Source organism: Perca flavescens, chromosome 23 (assembly GCF_004354835.1).
Source record: "Perca flavescens isolate YP-PL-M2 chromosome 23, PFLA_1.0, whole genome shotgun sequence".
Classification (NCBI taxonomy): Eukaryota; Metazoa; Chordata; class Actinopteri; order Perciformes; family Percidae; genus Perca; species Perca flavescens.
This window is the reverse complement of record NC_041353.1, coordinates 10716684-10737043: the sequence shown is the minus strand read 5'-3', so window position 1 is coordinate 10737043 and position 20360 is coordinate 10716684. Positions and strand designations below refer to the sequence as shown.

Below are 20360 nucleotides of genomic sequence, written 5' to 3'. Positions count from 1 at the left end.
TTGAGCACACAACCATTTTGGTTCAGTGATGCGAGAAAATAATGTCTATTATACTTTTAATAACAGCTACTGATAAACCCAGACGCTACTTTGGCTTGAAAACAAATTTCCATCAGGCATTCCGGCTTTGTTTTTGTGCGATTGCCACGTTGATCCTGCCCATTTTATATGAGCAACACATATTAAAACTTCTTTAATTTAATTTGTTAATTAGAAAAATAAGGAATTATACCCACATTTGATGTTAACATTTTCCAGGCAATTTGTCTTTAATATTACAATAATATAATACAGCATTTACACTCATGTGTGTCTCTTGTTTGGACAAGAAAAAACCCATCTAGGACAGAGATCCACAACTCTCCTCCAAACAAAATTCTTGTTTTTCTTTTGGCAATTTGATATTTGGTTTGATGCTTGACATCAGAACCAGGGAGCAAGGATTGGGCCACTGACTTATAATGCGCTGATTATATGGTTTACTCCCAAATTGTCTTTGTTACAGCATTTAATGCACTGTACTTATACATTGACTTATGTGGAATCTCAACAAAAACTAACACAACACACACACACACACACACACACACACACACACACACACACACACACACACACACACACATCCGCCCCCGCTTTCTAGTTTATGGAAAGCTCACCTGATAGTGGATCAGTGCTCCTGGGCTTTAGAAAACTACAGTGTGTGCCTGTTCATTCACATGCTAATAGGTTTTTATAAGGAGCAGTGAACGGACCAAAGCCATAATGGAACTAGCTATAATCCTGCCACCACTTATCCAGGCCACACACTTCCTCTCTTTTGCTCTCTTTAACTCCCCCTCTCCATTCCTATCACCGTTTTTTAAAGGGCTTTTTTTTGCGTAGGGTGGCTGACTTCACTGTGCTCCGGTGTTTAATTGTCATGGAAATGTAGCCTTGGCCAGCATTGGAGGTAGACTAGTGTTAGTGTGTGTATATGGATGTGTTTGTGTGGAGAGCCAGTAGTATAGGTTGGAACCGGAATGCCTCGGCTGGGAAATAATTGAAGCAAGCAACGGGGGATTTTGATTGACAGGGATGCAAATCTCCCCCCCATGAGTCAATGCAGTGCAAAGGTTTTCAACCACTGACATGTTGAAATTAATTATTACTTTTACAGATGCACATATACGCACAAATGCATAATTAATCAGATTCATAACACTGGTACACATGCTTTGCCACATTCTCCTTAGTCTTTCCAATAGACACACAGATTAAATTAAGAATTTGTTATCATGGCCATCCGTACACACTCTTGACACGCACAGTATCTCACACATTTTCTCCCTCGCCAGTCATTGGTGGTGTCAGCAAGTTTTTCACAGGTAGGTGGGAGTTAGCAGGCAGGACCGAGCCATATAATGAGGCCCGAGCCCAGTGCGGGGGCTGGTTGGCTGGCTGCACTGACCTGCTGTTATGGACAAATATGAACACAGTCACTCTCAAACGGACACATTCAAGTAGATAACAACACAGTTAAGCGTTCACACATGAGAGCGGTCACCTTTCCCAAAAAAAAATGCAAAATGAACCAAAAGAAAGTAACTGGTTGAAAATCCCTTTTGGGTGTAATTCTTCTGGTTCACCGGCTTAAACAAACTGGAACATAGCAAGGGGAAGACGAAACAAGTCACAGTTCAGAAACCCGTACACAACTAGCTAGAAAAGAGTCCAATGCGAGTGTAATGTTATAGGATCGCCTGACACGGAAACAGGAGAGAGTTACATGAGAGAACGCCAGAGTAAAAAGCTGAGAAGAAGCTCTAACGAGAGACGAGTAAGTAGCAGCAGAATAAAAGACACAATTTACTGTAGAACGGAAAGGTAGAAATGGTTTGTGCCTTTTGATCCATCTTTCCCTCCATCTCTTCTATCCCAGAGTGTGATTGAAACAGGGTTATTAAGGTGTGTCACACTCAAACATGAATATGGATCATTTGATTTCATTAGCATAAGCTTTTGCTGTTGATTCATCTCTGAATGGCATCTGATTGCACACGGTTTTTAAGATGGCCTCACCTAAATAACATTTGATTTGGGTTTTGGCGATGTATTTATTTGCATTCATAAAATATTTTCTCGCTCATGCTGCTTGACAGATTTTTTTGAGTTTTGTAGGGCTATGTTGATTTGATGACATGTTAAGTAACTCAATAGTTCCTACGCTTTTTTTCTTCTTCTCGTACTTCTGTATTCCACTACTCTGTAATTAGCTGTTCTCTATGTCTTGTCTCCTTTGAGAGTGAGTTTGGGTGCCTTTTGTTTTGGTTTTCCACTAATAGCCTTTTCTCTCTCCGCTTTCTCTTTTTCCACTCATTTCTGCCTCACTCTCGCCTCCCATCGTCGTCTTTGGCGTCCAGTTTTAAATCTCTGACTGACATTTGGGGATTCAGCAACTGCATGGCCTATTTCTCGCTTAAAATGTTTTCAGAAACACGTTTCGGTGAACTATTTTTGTAAAATACGAGATTGTATTCCGAACGAGCCGCCATTATGGTCTGCTTTGTTCCAAAGGTGGACTACAGAAAGCCCATATGGATATTTCGCCTCGTGCGTTTTCACCGTGTTTCATGCTTGCTCAATAAACGTGGACCACCTGGTGGACAATAATACTTACCATTTTATTTCCCTTCTTATTCTGCATTAATTATGTTGTTTCATGTGAAGCACTGTTGTTTCATAATGATTTCATCATTATAAAGCACGGGGCTGTAGGCGGTTTCTTGTATGAAAGGTGTTCTGCAAATAAAGTTTTATTATCATAATTGGTTGCTCACCCACACCCTCCTGCCCACTCATATGTATCCACATGAATCCCGATTAGGATTATTGTATGAACATAATTGTTAAATGTATGCAAGATAAGCAGACCGTGTTAGGCCTACGAATGTACTGTAGGCTACATATTCTATGTTATGAGGGTTATTTCAATCAGGAGAGACTTGTTTGCAGATATGCAAAAGATTTAATGTACAAGAGCATGTAGCTGTACAGACTATTGGAGATTGAACTCCATCGTTATATTAATACATATAATATAGGGGTATGGAACCATGCTGTAACCCCCCGATGGAATCCAGACACCGGTGGTGGCGGAGAAAGACCGGAAGACCAGACCGAGGAGGTACTGGTATGACAGGAGGTGGAAGGGGAGGAGCAGGAGGAGGGATGACCGCCTTTCCTGAAATGACAGCTGATGGCACAGGGAGAGAAACAGATTTTAAAGCAGTGTTGTGACGCTGTGATTGGCCTATGGAATCCGTGGCCGATTCTGATTGGCTTATCAGAACGGTGAAAGCCTCCAGCGCTGATTCGCTTTAGGGAGAGAACTGATTATTCTTAGGTCTTCCTGAAAGAATTTGCGCTGAGCTACATATGGTTGCGGGTGGGTGAAAGAAATATATTATTAATGACGACAATATTCTCTAAACTGTAAATGCAGCAGAGCTTCCCGCCACTGCTGTGCACGTTGACACACGAGGACAGCAGTCATCAGCGTTACTTCATTGATTATTTCAGAAGTTAAACGTTGAGTTATTTTTTCTCTGTCAAGTTTATAACTACAGTTTTAAGTTTTGCTGTTTAAATATCCCACGATATCAGCGACAGTGGCATTACTGCGTGCTTGGAAACATTTCCAGTTACTGAAAGCATCGCCTCTCATCATTACAGTACACATTTAAAGAAAACACTCATACATCACTACAATACATCATTTAAAAAGCAATAGCCTACAGAGACTGTAGAGAGGGTGAAAATGACTTATTTGGGTGGGTGATTTCAGGTAATTGATTTGGATGCCGTCAGAGCTGATCCGCGCATTCTCGCATAATATTCCTATTTTCACACATGGTCCAAATAATGTAGTCATACAAAAGGGCTGGGCGATATGGTTGAAAACTGTATCACGATATAAGTTTTTCATATCGGTCAATATCGATAATTATTGATATTTTTTATGACCTATTTAAAATAAGGACCAGGAGAAAAATATATTAAATTTAAACATTTTTATTTTAAACTTAACCCTGCTCTGATTATAATCCCCTCAGTTATAAAAGCAGAAATGTCAACACAACCATGAAAAACACTCAAATAATTAAAATGTAAACAGGTCTAAAATCACAATGAACACTTAACAATTATCTCTTAACATTAAGGTGCAAAATCAAAGAATAAGTAAGAAATGCTTAATAAAGTGTCATAAAATAGTGCAAAGTGTTAGCTAAATATAAGAAACCTGAGAAGGAACTATTTTCTGCAGGTTTAGTGCTAGGTTGGTAACCTGGCTTCTGGACAGTGCCCAGCATGTCTGCCTTCATTATTTCTTTGTAGCGTTTAGTAAGGCGCTGATGCAGAGTACCTCTCCATGGCGGTCTGCTGCTTGTAGTGTTTAGTAAGGCGCTGATGCAGAGTACCTCTCCATGGTGGTCTGCTGCTTGTAGTGTTTAGTAAGGCGCTGATGCAGAGTACCTCTCCATGGTGGTCTGCTGCTTGTAGTGTTTAGTAAGGCGCTGATGCAGAGTACCTCTCCATGGTGGTCTGCTGCTTGTAGTGTTTAGTAAGGCGCTGATGCAGAGTACCTCTCCATGGCGGTCTGCTGCTTGTAGTGTTTAGTAAGGCGCTGATGCAGAGTACCTCTCCATGGCGGTCTGCTGCTTGTGCCGTGTTGCAGCTGCAGATGTTGTTGGACGTTGATGGCGAATACGGCTGTGCTCCACAGTGTTGGTCTAAAGTAGTAAAACAAGTTTATGGTATTACCAGTGTTGGTCTGACGACATTGGTCTGACTACGGTCAGACTTATATTATCCCCAAAACTGCCATACTGACTTTTCCTGTTTTATCAACGATTTCCTCGCTCGCTGCGGCACTCACTTTCCACTCCACGCCGGTTCTGTTATTGAAGAACACGAGACAGCGATGTGGCGCAACCAAACGTGATACTGTTACATGATTGGCTGTTAGAGTGTCACTCCCCACGTTGCTAGGTTGCCAGAGAGCAAGGGGGTAAGCTTCGCTTCAGAACGCGAACCTCCGATGGCGCCATTTTGTTGCTACGAAGCGATCACCTCTTGTTAGCATTACACTGACCGCCATTTTTTTTTTACGTCCCTTGACTGCGAATAACTTTACATCTGAAGCGTTTAAAGACTCTATTTGTCCATTGTTTATTTCTAAAGAAACACAACAATGTATAAAAGGCTCCATTACCTTGTACCTCACGTTATGGCTCCGTAGCAGACGTTTTTGTAAAAATAAGCTAACGATTGTGTCATAACCAAGTGACTTACTGTCGCACAGTAGAGGAATTACCGTATAGTACAGGAGAAGCTCGCAGGCAGTTTCGACTTACATTAGCTGTTTAGGTTTAATTACTAATGTTAACTAGCATTTTAGTTAGCAATAATTAGCCTGTGCTTATGTTATCTCCTTACATACACCTACGCTCTCCGTCTCTGTAAGATTGGAAATGATTGAGATTTCTCTTGGCACAGCTACCAGAAGACTTACAACTTTCAGACACGTTGCTCACGTCACATTTACGTTGTCTCTGTCAGTTGGAGGCTGCGCAGTAAAGCAAGAGATCACCGGAAAAGTGCTTCTAATAGCCTTCACTGGTCTCCGTCCAGAGCAACGGGGTCTATTGGTCCATTATATACTGTCTATGCCAGAGAGTGAGTGCCGTTGTTCATGCAACCAAACTTGATTCACAACCTCTGGTTTCTTCTGATGAAGAAAAACAAGTTATCGAACGTTTTATCGACCTTTTTCTATTGATATTGATTATGTGTATGGCGATACATATCGTTATCGTTTTATCGCCCAGCCCTACATTGAAGCATCTTTTCTTATCACCTAGACAATTTGAACGGCTCTTGTCATGGCAGCCGCTTAACTACTTCCGGGTCATTTCACTCCGTTAGGAACCTTCCTAAGCAAAATTGAATATTCGACCGCAGCCCAGCTCTCCGTTCTCTCCCTCCTCGCCTGCCATTTCTCCCTATCCCCCTCCATTCTCAATTTCTCTCTCTAAGCTGCCACACAGCCATATCTTAATTTCTCCTGATGCAGACACGCATAATTAATGTGGCATCCAATGAGGGGAGAGGCCCTGCTTTCTGTCTTCTCTATTTATAAACCACCACCACCCCTCATTCAGTCTGTGGATCTCTGGTGGTTCGCTGCCACTTTTTTTTGAAAGATGTCTTTCACTTTCACTCACTCTTTTCAAAAATCCCTTTTGTGTTTATCTGCTCTGTCTTCCTCTATCCCTCCCTCCCTTCTTTCTTTCTCTCTTTTACCGTCTGTCTGCCTCGGTCTCTCTTCCTGCTCCCTCTGCGTTGTGTTAATCTCTGACAGACACTGCTCCCGTTCCCAGCGTGAAACTGAAACAGCAGCACATATTTTTGAGAGAGAGAGAAAAAAAAAAGGAAACGCATTGGTAAACACCACTCCCCAGACATTTCTCTTTTCTTTATTGATGTCTTCCATTTAATTTCTCTTACCTCCTACCTTCCATTGATAAAAACATTCGTAAAGAGTCTCAGTCACTGAGGCTCTCTATTGATTTTGCTTTTGGGTGGCAACTTCAAACTCTCAGCATAACCAGAGGGGAAGGAGAAGGAAAGAATTTTACTGCATTGACGTGTTTATCTAGGATGAGTCAGCTACAGACGGGGCATAATTAGTGGTTCAGTGTTAGTTAATGAAATACACAAGTCAGTGAAACAATATTTAAACTGTTCCTAACGCCTCATTTAAATATTGTATAACTAGCGTCATTCCAAAATGAGAGGGCTGCAATGTGAAAAATGTGACTATTCTTAAGACCTAAACAACAGACTGTTGATTGGGTCCACTGTTTATATTTCCAGTTGTATAACTGATCACCAGGCTGGAGTGGAAACCAGAATAAGAAAAGAGGGTAAAGCGGAGATGGGAGTGTTTGAGCAGGCACGAGAGCAGGTTAAGTGGACAGTAATATGCGATTTACTGATCCACCTACGTATACCGTCAGTCCTGTTGACCTCATTCAGTCTGGGTGGTCTCTCATCTACTGTACTGCCTACTCACTAACAATTACTCTACCTCACACATACATGAAGAGGACCTTTTTGTATTGGTACGTCAGGGTGTTTTTCACTACATTTGAATCTAATGTATTTCTATATTTAAACCCAAAATTCATAAAATAATTAAAAATGACTTCCAATCATGCGTTTACAATTGAGTCATAAAAAGTTCTTGTTTTAAGAAACTAACCTGTAATGTACCATTGTCACGGATTATCCTACATTTGACTGCACCTGAGAACAAAGTGATGAATGGGGTGTAGTAGTCGTTCATTATTATCATTTCGAGTCTTCCTGTCTATTTAGTAGGAAACTATATTTTCAAACGGTACAAGAGCAGCCATAGTTGCGTTACCAATTTTAAAGTTTGACACATAGTTTGTAGTGCATGTCATCCTTTGGAACAACAATTTTAGGAACCCTTTATTCCACATCAAATTTCAGCTGCAGTTGACAAGAGTTAACATGGTAATAAAAATGATAATTTCAGTAACCTGGTGAAAAACCAAACAAAAATGTAATTAGCATTTTAAGACAGTCCTAACACGCACACCCACCCACACACGCACACACACAGACGGAAACTTACCTCACCGTACCGTACCCCACCTTGTGACGTGAACACGTGAGGGTTGGTAGAGGCTGCCTTCAGACCTGCAGGAGGCTGGGTTGTGGAGCCTTGATGAGTCACTGGGCCAGCATCACAGATTCCCTGCTACCGCCTGCCTCTACAGATCTCCGAGCTCTCTGCTTTAATAATTGTTCTTGCTGAGCATTTTAATTAAATGCTAATGCATTCACCACCTTTTGTAATATCAAGAGGATTTTGCTTTTCCTTCTCTGTGTGGTAATTATAAGTACCACTACCTCAAGTATAAATAGTCACAATGTGGCAGTTGGATTTGAATTGTTATCTAGTTGTCTGTCATTTTCTTCAATCTGCCTCCATGCACATCTGTGGTCAGTGCAACTCCTGATCAATTCATTTAGCATTCTTCACACACGCACAGAGGCACACAGAATGCATCCTTGATGCATTCGAGCCTCTTTTATACGTCTTATTTTGCCTTTCTTGGCCGCAGTACGGCATCGGATTTCTCCACAGCTTCCATGCTCTCACATTGATTTCCGATCATGCTTGAATTATTTTGGCATAAGGCCGATTATACAAGTACTGCTTTGACCATGTCTCTCTCTCCCCCCCCCCCCTCCTCCCCTCTCCCCCCCTTCCCCCTATCACACACTTGCCGGACATTCCGTCGTTCATATTGGCTTTGCAGATATGCAAAAGGTTTAATGTACAAGAGCATGTAGCTGTACAGAGTATTGGAGATTGAACTCCATCGTTATATTAATACATATAATATAGGGGTAGGGAACCATGCTGGTTTTATCGACATGCATTTATAGCCACAGACAGGATCTGTCCCCATCCATTCATAACCACAGCAGTCTGGACCAGCCTGGACTACATCCATGCCAGAGATATTTAATATTTTTTTACCATCATATCGTAGCCAATTCTTCTGATAGTGTTGCCAACAGTGACGTACAATTCAGTTTTTTTTTTTTTTTGAGTGATATGACCCAGATGGGGCTTTTAATTATTTCAGCATTACACTAAAATAAATCCTCATTGGCAGATTGTAAATGATGTTGCCCAGTTGTCAATTAAAAAAAAAAAAAAACCAAAAAAGCAGACATTCACAGATGTGCCCTAATCTGTGCATTTATCATTATTGATGTTGATACAAACCTGAACGGAGCTCAGAGAAAAAAAAAAACATGTTTTTGATGTTTGTATTAAAAGTTGTATACCTTGTTGCGGTACGGTCCATTTGTCCATCTACGCGAGTCACAATTGACCAATAGTTGTGTTTCTGTGCGATGGTGGATGTGTCTCGCTCTGTGAAATAGAGTAGCAGCAAGATAACGGGCAAACCATGTTAGTTGTCAATTTAAATGGAGATAAAATTTGTAATTTTAAGTTTGACCTTGAAACCCACATTGTGAGCCTTGTGATGCCATTGATTGTAGCACTGACCATAAATTCTGACGCTCACAAGTGGCTTGTCTACATGACTGTCGACTAATTGGTGTCACAGATGAAGTTCAGCTTTTGCAGCAGTTTGCAAATAAACCACTGCTCACTTTGTGTGTATCGGTGTCACAGTTGGCCGGCTTTGTTACTTGAAAATTGTGAATTATAGCCTGAAGGTGAACAGAGCGGCCCACATAAACACCATCGCAGTGACGGAGGAGATAGATGGGCCTGAATAGAGATGGAGAGATGAGAGGAAGGGAGAAACCTGCTCACTGCTTTATCGCCCCAACTTGTTTACCACGAGGACAACCGTGTGTGTGTGTGTGTGTGTGTGTGTGTGTGTGTGTGTGTGTGTGTGTGTGTGTGTGTGTGTGTGTGTGTGTGTGTGTGTGTGTGTGTGTGTGTGTGGGAATTGCAACTTAACTGTCCACCCTGATAAGCATACCCTGGAAACAGTGCAAAGACACAGGCACACACTGTGCTTGGGGACCAGCTGAATCCTCTTAGCCTTTTCCTCTACATGAAGGGCACTGCAGCACTCTTCCACATCAATGAGGGCAGTAGTATAATGCTCTCATGCACTTGCACTGTACTGTCTCACAGTATATCACTCACTGTATGTATCTTATCTTTAATTCTCCTTCTTTCTATGATTTTTTTTTTTTTTTTTTTTTTTTTTTTGCTCTCCTCCAACCACACACATGCACACACACGTACGTTGGTCTACATTTTAATGCATTTAAGGAGAGAGAGAGAGCGCATAATGGAGGTATAGGACATCATTGTGTGTGCACACATTCCTAGACAAACACATTTTTTAAATAATTGTTGAACCTGAGGCCTGACGACTGAATGGTTCAGAAGTAATTGCAGCAACAGGAAAGGGAGAAAAGGCTTTTATTGTCTTTGTTTCCCTTTTTTGTTTGACTTTCCCCTGTTATACTGTGGTCCTTCTCACTTAAGAAGAAAAGAGCCAAAGTACATATTGAATTTTGGTCCGTCTGAGAATACTGCAGGCGGCCAGCCAGATAGCCAGTGGCTGTATCAATAGACACGTCATTACCTGTCTCGTTAGTTGGGTTCTTTTGGCTTTATTATTTTTTCGGCTCCTCTACCAGTATTGTTCTAACAAACCGTTTTTCACTTCACTTCATCAGTCAGCACAGTACAACTTGTGATGGTCAGAAATGACAAATGGATGATGAGGATTCCGAAAAAAGAAAGTTGAGACAAATATGTTGAATTGGGAGAGTTGCTGTGGCATATCGACTGCATTAATGAATGAGGACAGTCTAGTAGGGCACACTCGATAGCTCAATAGTTGTCTGACAGTTGGACCAATTTTTACCTTGCTCTGGCTTTTTAATCACAAACAAGAGGTTCCATAAATGCCACTGTTAGTTACTTAAAGGTCTACTTTAAATTCTAATGAATTTCTCTTTGGTTATTAAATATGAGATGGAAATGAAAGTGAGACTTTGGTTATTAAAGAAAAATGTCAAACCTCAACAGACGCGAGTGTTGGAAAATGCCTCCCCTTTAACAAGTGTCGTCTTGTTAATCCTCCTTCGGTCAGCTGATTCTCCTTCATCTCTAGTTCTGCCCCAAGAGGCAGCTTCATTTTTATTGTTTATCTCTTAATTTGTTGTTATTGTTGTCTCGCCTCACCATTCTTCTAACTTGACTGGCATTTTATGTTCCTCACTAAATTAATGTTGGTATTTTTACACACACACACACACACGTCCCTTCCCCCAATTTTTGTTGTCGCCGTTGTCTTTCATTACCCCGACTTGCGCCCCCTTTGTGATTTTGTGTACACATGTTACTTTCACTAACCTCTTTTTAGTCTGCCTCCCTTTCAGCCTGACCCACAAGGAAAATACTCTTACACACAGCTGCGTGCGCACACACACCCAAATCCCCCTGCTGCGTCGCCTTCTGAGCAGCTGGCCGCTAGGTGTTTATCTAAACATGAGCACTGTTTGACACTGTAACACAAATGTCGTGCGATTGGCTTCAGAGGCAAAATTAAGTCTGTTCAAATTCATTAGCAGTGAATACATTCTGTCCTAATCTGAAAACATTTTTTTGTACTTATTGTTGTATAAAAAAAAAACATGATTTAAATAAATGTGGTTTATTGACATTTAAGGCTAGAATAATACCAGAATGTTCCCTGTTGCAGTTTGACCTAGATGGTGCACAGTAGTAGAAACATTATATAGTCTGTCCTTCACTATATGTTAGTTGAATCTCTGATAAGCCGCCCCAGCTGCTGCCTGCTTCGATTGATCCTATTCTGTTGATGACTGACACAACAACGTCAAATATTGACAGCTTTGACAGACAAATGCATATCCATCTATCTTTGTGTCTTCACCATGCATACATCAAATAGCATAGTTATTTTAGATGTAAGTGGTATATTGATGTTGTTTAGATTGCTTTGTGGTCTGTGTCAAATGTAGCTCTACTTGTAGCTTCTTACACTGGGATCTATATGTAGTGCCTATGCAGAGGAATTATTTTCTCAGGCACCACTAACAATCATGCAAGAGGGTTGGCGTGCGTGCGTCTGCTCAGAGCAGATACCAGCCTTTCAGTTGTGCTAATGGTTCCCTTGACAACACAGCAGTTGCCACACGTCGAAGTTGTCTTGGCTGTAGGGTTTAAAACACATGACACACACACACACACACACACACACACACACACACACACACACACACACACACACACACACACACACACACACACACACACACACACACAATCAGGCTTGCACATGCACACACTGAAGTCAGCTGTTTCTGCGCCTTTTTATTTTTATTTTTTTAAATGATGACAGAATTTATATATGGTTCATGCAGACCAACACACACACCGTACTGTTCACACAGACCATCTTCACCTCTTCTATTCCCCACGTCTTCTATGTGTGTGTCTCTCCGTGTTTCATGTCAGTCCTCCGTTACGTGCTCGCTTATTGAGTCGTCAATGTCAGGCCCCTGCTGTGTAGAGGGCACACCTCCCTAGACCTCCCATCTCCTCTTGTCTTGTCCTTTTTATTTTTTCTCTCACCTTTTCCTCTGCGTTCACAAGACACTATTTTTTTTTTTTTTTTTTTTATCTGTGCTCGTGTGTGTACCTTGAGTGAGCAGGAATATAGCCTCAAAGATGTGAATACATAAGCGGCAAATAAAGGCCAAAAAAGAGGAGCGAGTTGAAGCGGTAATCCTTCTGCAGCTTACCCCAGCATAATGTCCTCACGCATGTACTCTTATCCCCATCTCAGCATCTCTTTCCATCTACCTCTTCGCTCATTCTATTTCTTTATATCCCTTACCAACAAGAGAGAGGCTATGTCAGCGGCTGTGTCAGCGATTGGCGCACCCCCCCTCTTCTTTTTCCTTTTTCTATGTTTTCCCAGAGAAGAGTTGGGGGCATAAACGGAAGAACAAGCCTGGCAAAATATTTTTCAAAAAACCAACGGGAATTGGGCTCTCAGCTTTGAATTCAAACAGATAAAGCTAATGGCAGAAGTGGGCGACAGGCAGAGAGCTGTGTGTATCTCTGTGCAAGCATAGCTTCAATTGAGGCCAGCTATAGAAATGTAGTTTCTTTAAACCCCTTTGCTGGCTGAATCTCTCTCTGAATGTGCAGGGGTGTATGCAGGGGAAGTTCCAAGAAAGGCTGGCCGGGACACTGCCGTTTCTTAAAACGCTTTGGTCGCCAGCTGAATCTCTCTTCAAGTGAGTGTTCGCTGCTGTTTAAGTGTGTCTGAATGGTGCTCAGTACTTCCCAGGCCTAAAAGTACATTTCATTATCTTTGACATGACATAACATTTTAACACCTCCATTCTAACCAGGATAAAACGATTTGTGTAGCATTCAACAACTACAAGTTCAGGTTTTGATAGCCTGTCCTCCCATTGCTGAAACCCATGGAAGCTGTAGTTTTCAGAAGCGTGTGTGTTGTTGGCACCTTGGTCTCTGGTGTTCCTATATTGCTGACATTTAGCACTAAAGTCTGACACACCCGCAGACAGACAAACGCTTGCTCCCTCATACATTTCATATTGCTGTTCCATAATGTTTCGTCTGCCACCCCATAGCAACTCGTTTTCCACTTTTGGCTGAGAAGTTAACACACACACACACACACACACACACTTTATTATCTCCTGGAACAATACTAATAGATGCATGTACTGCTGTGAGCAAACAGTTTGTGCCTCTGCTGCCAACAGAGTGGGAGGGTGAATGCTTGCCAAGTCTCCTCTCCTCTCCTCTCCTCCACTAGTCATTAAACTTGAGCCACATTTCTTTGTCCCTCTTTTGTGTTTTCTTCTTTTCTTTGATGATTTCCCTCTGCTTACGCTCAATAGTCATCTCATGAGCTGCATACACATCCTCCTCTTCATAGTATTAAACTCCCACTAGAGTAGTAACTCTAAGTTTTCTTTTTTTTCACATCACTGTTGAATTGCTACCACCTACTTGTATTATTTCTCTCTCACTTGTGGCATTAATCCCTCATGTTTACACTCTTACAGAACATCCCCCGACTATCGCTCGGGACTTGGTTTGAAGTAATTTCACAGCATCAACAACAAAACTGTAATTGATGGACAAACACAAGCCCACTTGCACATACACGTCTTTGATGTGTCTTGTCCCTCAATCCAGCTAATTAAACACAACCACAGTGTTGAGGGAAGAAGAGCGGTGTAACTAGCTCTCTAATTATTGGCTTCCCCGTTGGGCAGGTACTCTTATATCAGCCAGGCCGACGAGGTCGCGCTCAGCTTGGGGCCACACGGCGCCTCTGATTCACCTCTTGTTTAAAAGTTCTTGGTTCTGAAATGCTTAACACTGCCCTGAAAACAATTGTTTATAGAACACGTTTGCTTAAGAATAAGTATGCAAAATGAATCTTCACTGATGCCCACACCACTGCACATGTAGCTGTAGACATACTGGCCCTTAACATATCGTCATAAAGGATTTTGTCCTGACCACTTCAATGTATACATCTAGGAGGTTTAAAAGTTCCAACATCATCTTGATATTTATAATTTATTCCTCTGCCTCCAGTTACTTAATGGGCCCTATTTTAACGATGTAAGAGCACGGCATGAAGCGCCTGGCGCAGGTGCTTTTAGGCCGTTGTACGAATTCACTTTTGCCAGTTTATGCGCTGTTAAAATAACAATGAAATGCTGCGTTATAGACTTTAGGCCAGGTTTTTTGTTGGTTAATGGCGCGATCACTTTCCGGTGCCTCAAGATAGCAATACGCCAAGAATTCACCCGAACACACCTCCCTGTAAGACCAGCACACCCATGGGCGCACAGATGGGCGCAGGTCCATTTGCTATTTAAACGACGTGGGAAGATGGGACCGGACATGTTAGGTTTTCCCAGTGTAGCTCTAGAGGATTCCACACAGTTAAAGTCGGTAAGTGTTGTCTCGTTGTCTGACATTGATAACCAGCTACTGGGTTGAAATGCTCTTCGCTGTCTGTTTTCTGGGATGGCATATGCTTAGATCAGTTTTATAAGGAGGTGGCATAGTAAGACTGGCATAGGTTCACCTGCAGCGACTCCTACACAAGCTCTTTCACACAGACGGCATGCAGTCGCCCATCTGTATTATCCGGTGATTTTACAGAGGGCTGAATCCCACCTAAAGACATGACCAAAAACCACTGGACATTGGACAATAATTCAACTGCGATTTGTTTTTGGAAACCAAATGCAAATCCTAACAAATGCATCTCTTACACTCCACCGCAAACAGAGGTTGGCTATGGATTTGTTTGATCTTTAAAGATCACTGCTGACCCACATGCACACACACATTTGAACCCACACAGCAGTTTGCTGCAGCAGTTAAATAATTCTGCCACCGCATGAAAACGGTTTCAACCCATGGATGCTCTACGCAGCTCGTCAGGGCTTTCATCTTGAGTTGCTTTCATGTGCAACTCTGTGCTCTGCAGTGCACTTTTTCTCCGGAAGTCTTTGACTTTAGCACACTGCTTGTCATCTTGAAGTCCACGTCAGTGTAAATTCATGATCCTGCAGAACGAATACTGTGCTCTACGTAATGTGTCTGATAGGAGCTTCTTATCTGTTGCAATAACCTTTTCAATTCTCCCCTTTCTTGTTCCCCCATCCTCCTTTTCTTGCCCACTTCTCTCTCTACGTGTCCTTTTTCTATCTTGCACTGCTTTCGTCCAACATAATAAATCGGGGTGTTACAGATAATGTGTCGCCCTCACTATCCACCTCCGATAATTCTCGTACGCGTGTCTGTCTTTCTCACTGCCTCCTTTCTTTAATGTGTTGAGCAATGCAGGAGGCCATTTTGTCACCCCAATCCCACCCCTCCACACTCACCAAAATGTCTTCACCCAGATGCACTCCTTCTCATCCTAGAAAACATTAAATCCCAGAGTGCAATCTGTAACCCACAAACAGCTTTTTTCATGTTAAACCAGTCTGCAGGTTTGTAAGAAAGCTTCTTTTTTCCCTCGCTTCTTTCACACACACACACACACACACACACACACACACACACACACACACACACACACACACACACACACACACACACACACACACACACACACACACACACACACCTGAGAAAATATCTCTTCTCCATAGGCACTACACATAGATCCCAGGGTGTAAGAAGCTACAAGTAGAGCTACATTTGACACATACCGCAAAGCAATCTAAACAACATCAATAGACCACGTACATCTAAAATAACTATGCATTTGTACATGCAGCATAAAGGCAAAGATTTTCTTTTCAGCACACTGTGAATGTGCCTTTTCTCGTTTTTCTCTTTTTCCAGAAGAACACACAATATGCAGACATCTTTGACTGTATGTCATGGTTTTTGATGGTCAGCACAGTTGCCTCTGTTAAAGCCTACTAATAAGCTGCCTCAAAAGTTTTATTAGACAAAAGCAGAGTCGGGGAGCTTGTGCTTTGGTTAGAATTGATAAGAAATAACACGTTAATACCCTGAATTGATGGACTGTGTTTATGTATGTCTGTGTTTGTGAGTGAGTGAATAAGGACCGATCCCAAACACGGTATCCTTGGTGATACGCCTGTGATCATGATTTCTCTTCAGGCTGTAAATCTCAACAAAAGCAGTGAAATTAATGGTCAATGGCTTCATTTTTTTATGTGCTCTGTGTGTATGTGCATGCTTTTATGCGTGTGTGTGTGTGTCATCCTCTTTATTTATACACAAACCTCAACAAACCCCTACTCAAATATGTCTCAGTCCCCAGTTTGTGGCTCTCAGTAGGCGTGATTTACTACACATACACACACACACACACACACCTTAACTTCAACCACTGGATGGGATCATAAAAGTAAGGCTTCAGCGTCGCTGGCTGCTACCACCAACCAAAAGGGCAATAAACTTTCTCACAGGGAGTAACACACTTGATTGGTCCTCTCAGAAATGGCTCACACAACCCACCTGCCATTCAGTCTCAGCTTTAGCTACAAACTCTTTGTAAATCTGACCACAGTATATATCCAGTAAAATCTGTTGGCATGCACCTATTCAACTCTACAGCCTAGACTGCGCTGGGCTCATTGCCAACTGTATACTGCGATTGAAATGTTTCTTCTCCTTCGGTTGACCTCAGCTACAACACTGAATATGGTTATTTACACCACTTTTCACTCAGTCAAAGTCAGGTGCACCAGTGAACGTCAACTTGCCGTCACTAGTTCTTCCAGTCCACCAACACCTTCCGCACCTTTACCTTCATGTATAGTGCACTGTATGTAAAATGTATTCTCAGTATAGAAAAGATTTGATTTAATAATTAGAAAAGATCACGTGATAAAGCCAAATATTAAAGGTTAAGTGATTCATTAGTCCTCCTGACTCAATTTCTCTTTTGTCATGATGAGCACGGACTTGCTCTCTGCGTAGATGATGTGCCGTCTCCACTCTTTGACTCTGCATCCCGTCCAGTCCCTATATTTGACATTAGGACCGAACATCTCTGGCCCTGACTCATGTTGACTCACAAGGCAGCACGCTCCCAGGCCTGCTTAGAATAGCCTCCTGTCTGCTCCACTAGCACTGGCTAATGCTCATACAAAAATCCTTGCACATGCACTGTGTTGAACACACTTACATTAACTAGGGATGCAGATTCTCTAATCGAATCGTTGGCGACAGTATTGTTAATAATCCATAAAAGCTTTTAAAATACAAATGCTTGAAAACACAGTTAGAGCAACTGGCATGGGCTATTTTGACACAAAGAAGTGCCTTGCATGTTGTGTGTATATATATATATATATATATATATATATATATATATATATATATATATATATATATATATATATATATAAATATATATATATATATAAAAACATATAATAAAGTTCCAATATTAAACATAATTATGCAGGCTTTTCTGAAAAACAAATCACATGGAATTTAACATGCAAGGCACTTCTTCCTATCAATGGACTGGGAATCCTAAAAAAAAAAAAAAAAAAAAGCATGTATCAAGCAGATAAAGCTAAAAGGCTAAAAAGCACTTTTTGTCCTTGCTGTTCCAGTATGTAGACAACCAGTTGTACTGATCCCTCATCACAAACTCTGATCAAAGATGGTGTAGCAATAGTGTTCCGAAATTCAGCATTATCTATAATCTGTTAATTTAGTCCTGATGAATATGTTAATAGAAATTGATTGAAACATTCTTGAAACATGGCTCTACTGTCATGACTGAGTGAGGCTCTTTAGTTGATAAATGGCTGATAAAATTGATATTATAATGCTTGTGGGTCATTTTTAATGGAATAACCCTTTATTACAGCCATCTTCTGCATAGTAATCATCTAGTGCCAAGTAATTTACAATGAGAAAACAATCTAATTTAAGAGATTGCATCAAAAATAATTGGGTTTCAAAATGTCCTACAAACTCTTAAGTTGAGAATGAACTCCTTCCTGGAATTGAATTGAAGTGAAAGTATGTTGTTTGTTTTTGCTACTGGTTTAAGGGCTTTGACCTGTTAAATTCAGGTTTCTCGATCACACTGAAAACAAAAATGACTGGTTGCACTCTGGCAGTCATCGTCCCTACAGTTCCATTTGCGCTGATCTCTTGATCCTCCCATCCTCTCTGCCATCATATTCACCGGTCTCCTTTCCTGAAGTACCCCCAGCTGTCAAGTCCTCACCCCACCCCACCACATCCCGTGTGGTGCATTCCAGGCCATTCACCAATCATGCAGGAGCCATAATGGCCAGGCTATATATCCCCCATTCCATCTGTAGCTGGCACTCTTGCATCACATTTGCTCTGCTTACTCCTTCCCCAAGCGCCTTTGCTTTCCTTTTGCTTTGCTTTCCCCTTTTGGTAGGTCTGACTCTTTTTGTTCTTCTCTCACTTTTATTTCTTTTTCATCAAATGTTACTTTGCATTTCTTTTGCACATTTTTTGTTTTTGCTTCTTTCTTATCCCTCCCTACTTATCTTTTCATTGTGGCCAAATTCTCCCTTAATTCCCTTCCCCTCCTTCACCTTTCACTTCTCGTTCTCTTGTCTATTTCTTTCGTCTCCCAGCAACACTATGTACCATCAGCCACCTTATTATCCAGCCCTGTAATATTCCTCTGTGTATATCTTGTTTTGCCCTTGCTGTCTGCTCTTTGCTTCTTAGATCTGCTCCCTTTACCAACCCCGTTTTCTGTTCTGGCTAAATTTCTTACTTTTGCTTGCACCCTAATAATTTCTAACAATCTGTCACGCTGTACTTCCAACTTAAATTTTATTTTCTAAATCTCAATTCCTATACCCCTTTATGGTCTTTCTCCCATTCTTTTCCTTTCCTTCTCTACCCAGGCTCTGTGTGCTGTGGGTAAATAGGTGCATCTTGCCTTGCTTCCTCTTTCAAATGGCTTCATGATTGCTAATGAAGCACACAGACAGAAAAAAAGAAAATGACGAGGAGGATGAAGGGATGGAGGGACGAAGTGTTTCCCATGGAGACGGGCCCTTCAGAGGCTGCCTAGCTGATTGGCTGGTTGACCCTGTAGTCATGTTGACTGATTAGTATGACAGAGCCTTTTATAGCACATGGCAGCTTAATATGTGACCACATAGCACAACATACTTCAGTATTGAACAGTATGGTGTAGCATAAGAAACATCCTGCTATACCATACGTGGCATACAAAGTACAATACAGTATGTCCAAGCTCACGATAGAATGCCATAACACAGCTTAATGCTTAATACAGAGCTTACATCTGTTCATACAACTGCTCACAATCCATCTAACCCATTTACAGTATCCATTTAGATACAACATACTTGTTTGAACATTCCTTCCACATGCTTCACATTAGAGACAATTGGAAAACTGCTTTCTGGCTTTGCATTGCTATGGTATAAAAACAATTGTAAGTAAACAACAGGAGTGGGAGATGAAGGCATGCTGTCTGAGATGTGAGTCAGAGTATTGACAAATGGTCAGTAAATTATGAAATGGGTGTGTTTGCTTGTTTTTGTTGGCACTTTGCCTTTATTGGAAAGGTTAGAGTAGAGAGGCAAACAGAAAAGGTGGGAGAGAGGGGTATGACATGCCACAAAGATCCGCAGCCGGATTCGATCGGACGTCGCAGTTACATTATGTTGTATAGGCTTCTACCATTCGGCTACTGGGGCACACCTTAATGGTCATGTTAAATGTTTTTCTTAATATGTCTCTCTGGCCCTCCCTGTCTTTACATGCTACATATCTTTGGTCCCTGTCATCACACACCAGTGTACTGTCTCTAGATACGTATTTCAGGAAGATTCAATGCTTTCCTTGTTATACAATTTAATTATTTTTCTCTGATATATATTTTTCTGCTGCACTGCACAACTTTGCCATCCATGTTTACTCCATCATAGTCTCTACTTACTGGGCTCATCGTAAACATCCCAGCCTGATAATGTAGCAGAATGTTAGAGGACTATTCAATTATACATTTACACCAAAGGCTGTCTTACTCTACAACATGTGAATTGTATCCAAGCACCATATATCTTAGAAAACAACTAAATGTAAAAAAGATCAAATAAAAATAAACCCTTGCACAACATGCTCACTCACCCTCTTCAGCCAGTCTCTTTAACCT

The 20360-nt window shown here is 41.4% G+C and overlaps 1 protein-coding gene across 1 annotated transcript in view; it reads left to right on the top strand.

Annotated features, from left to right (window-relative positions):
- Window positions 1-20360, top strand: part of snd1 (staphylococcal nuclease and tudor domain containing 1) — a 179150-nt gene that overhangs the window by 55792 nt on the left and 102998 nt on the right. The gene's annotated exons all lie outside the window — the stretch shown is intronic.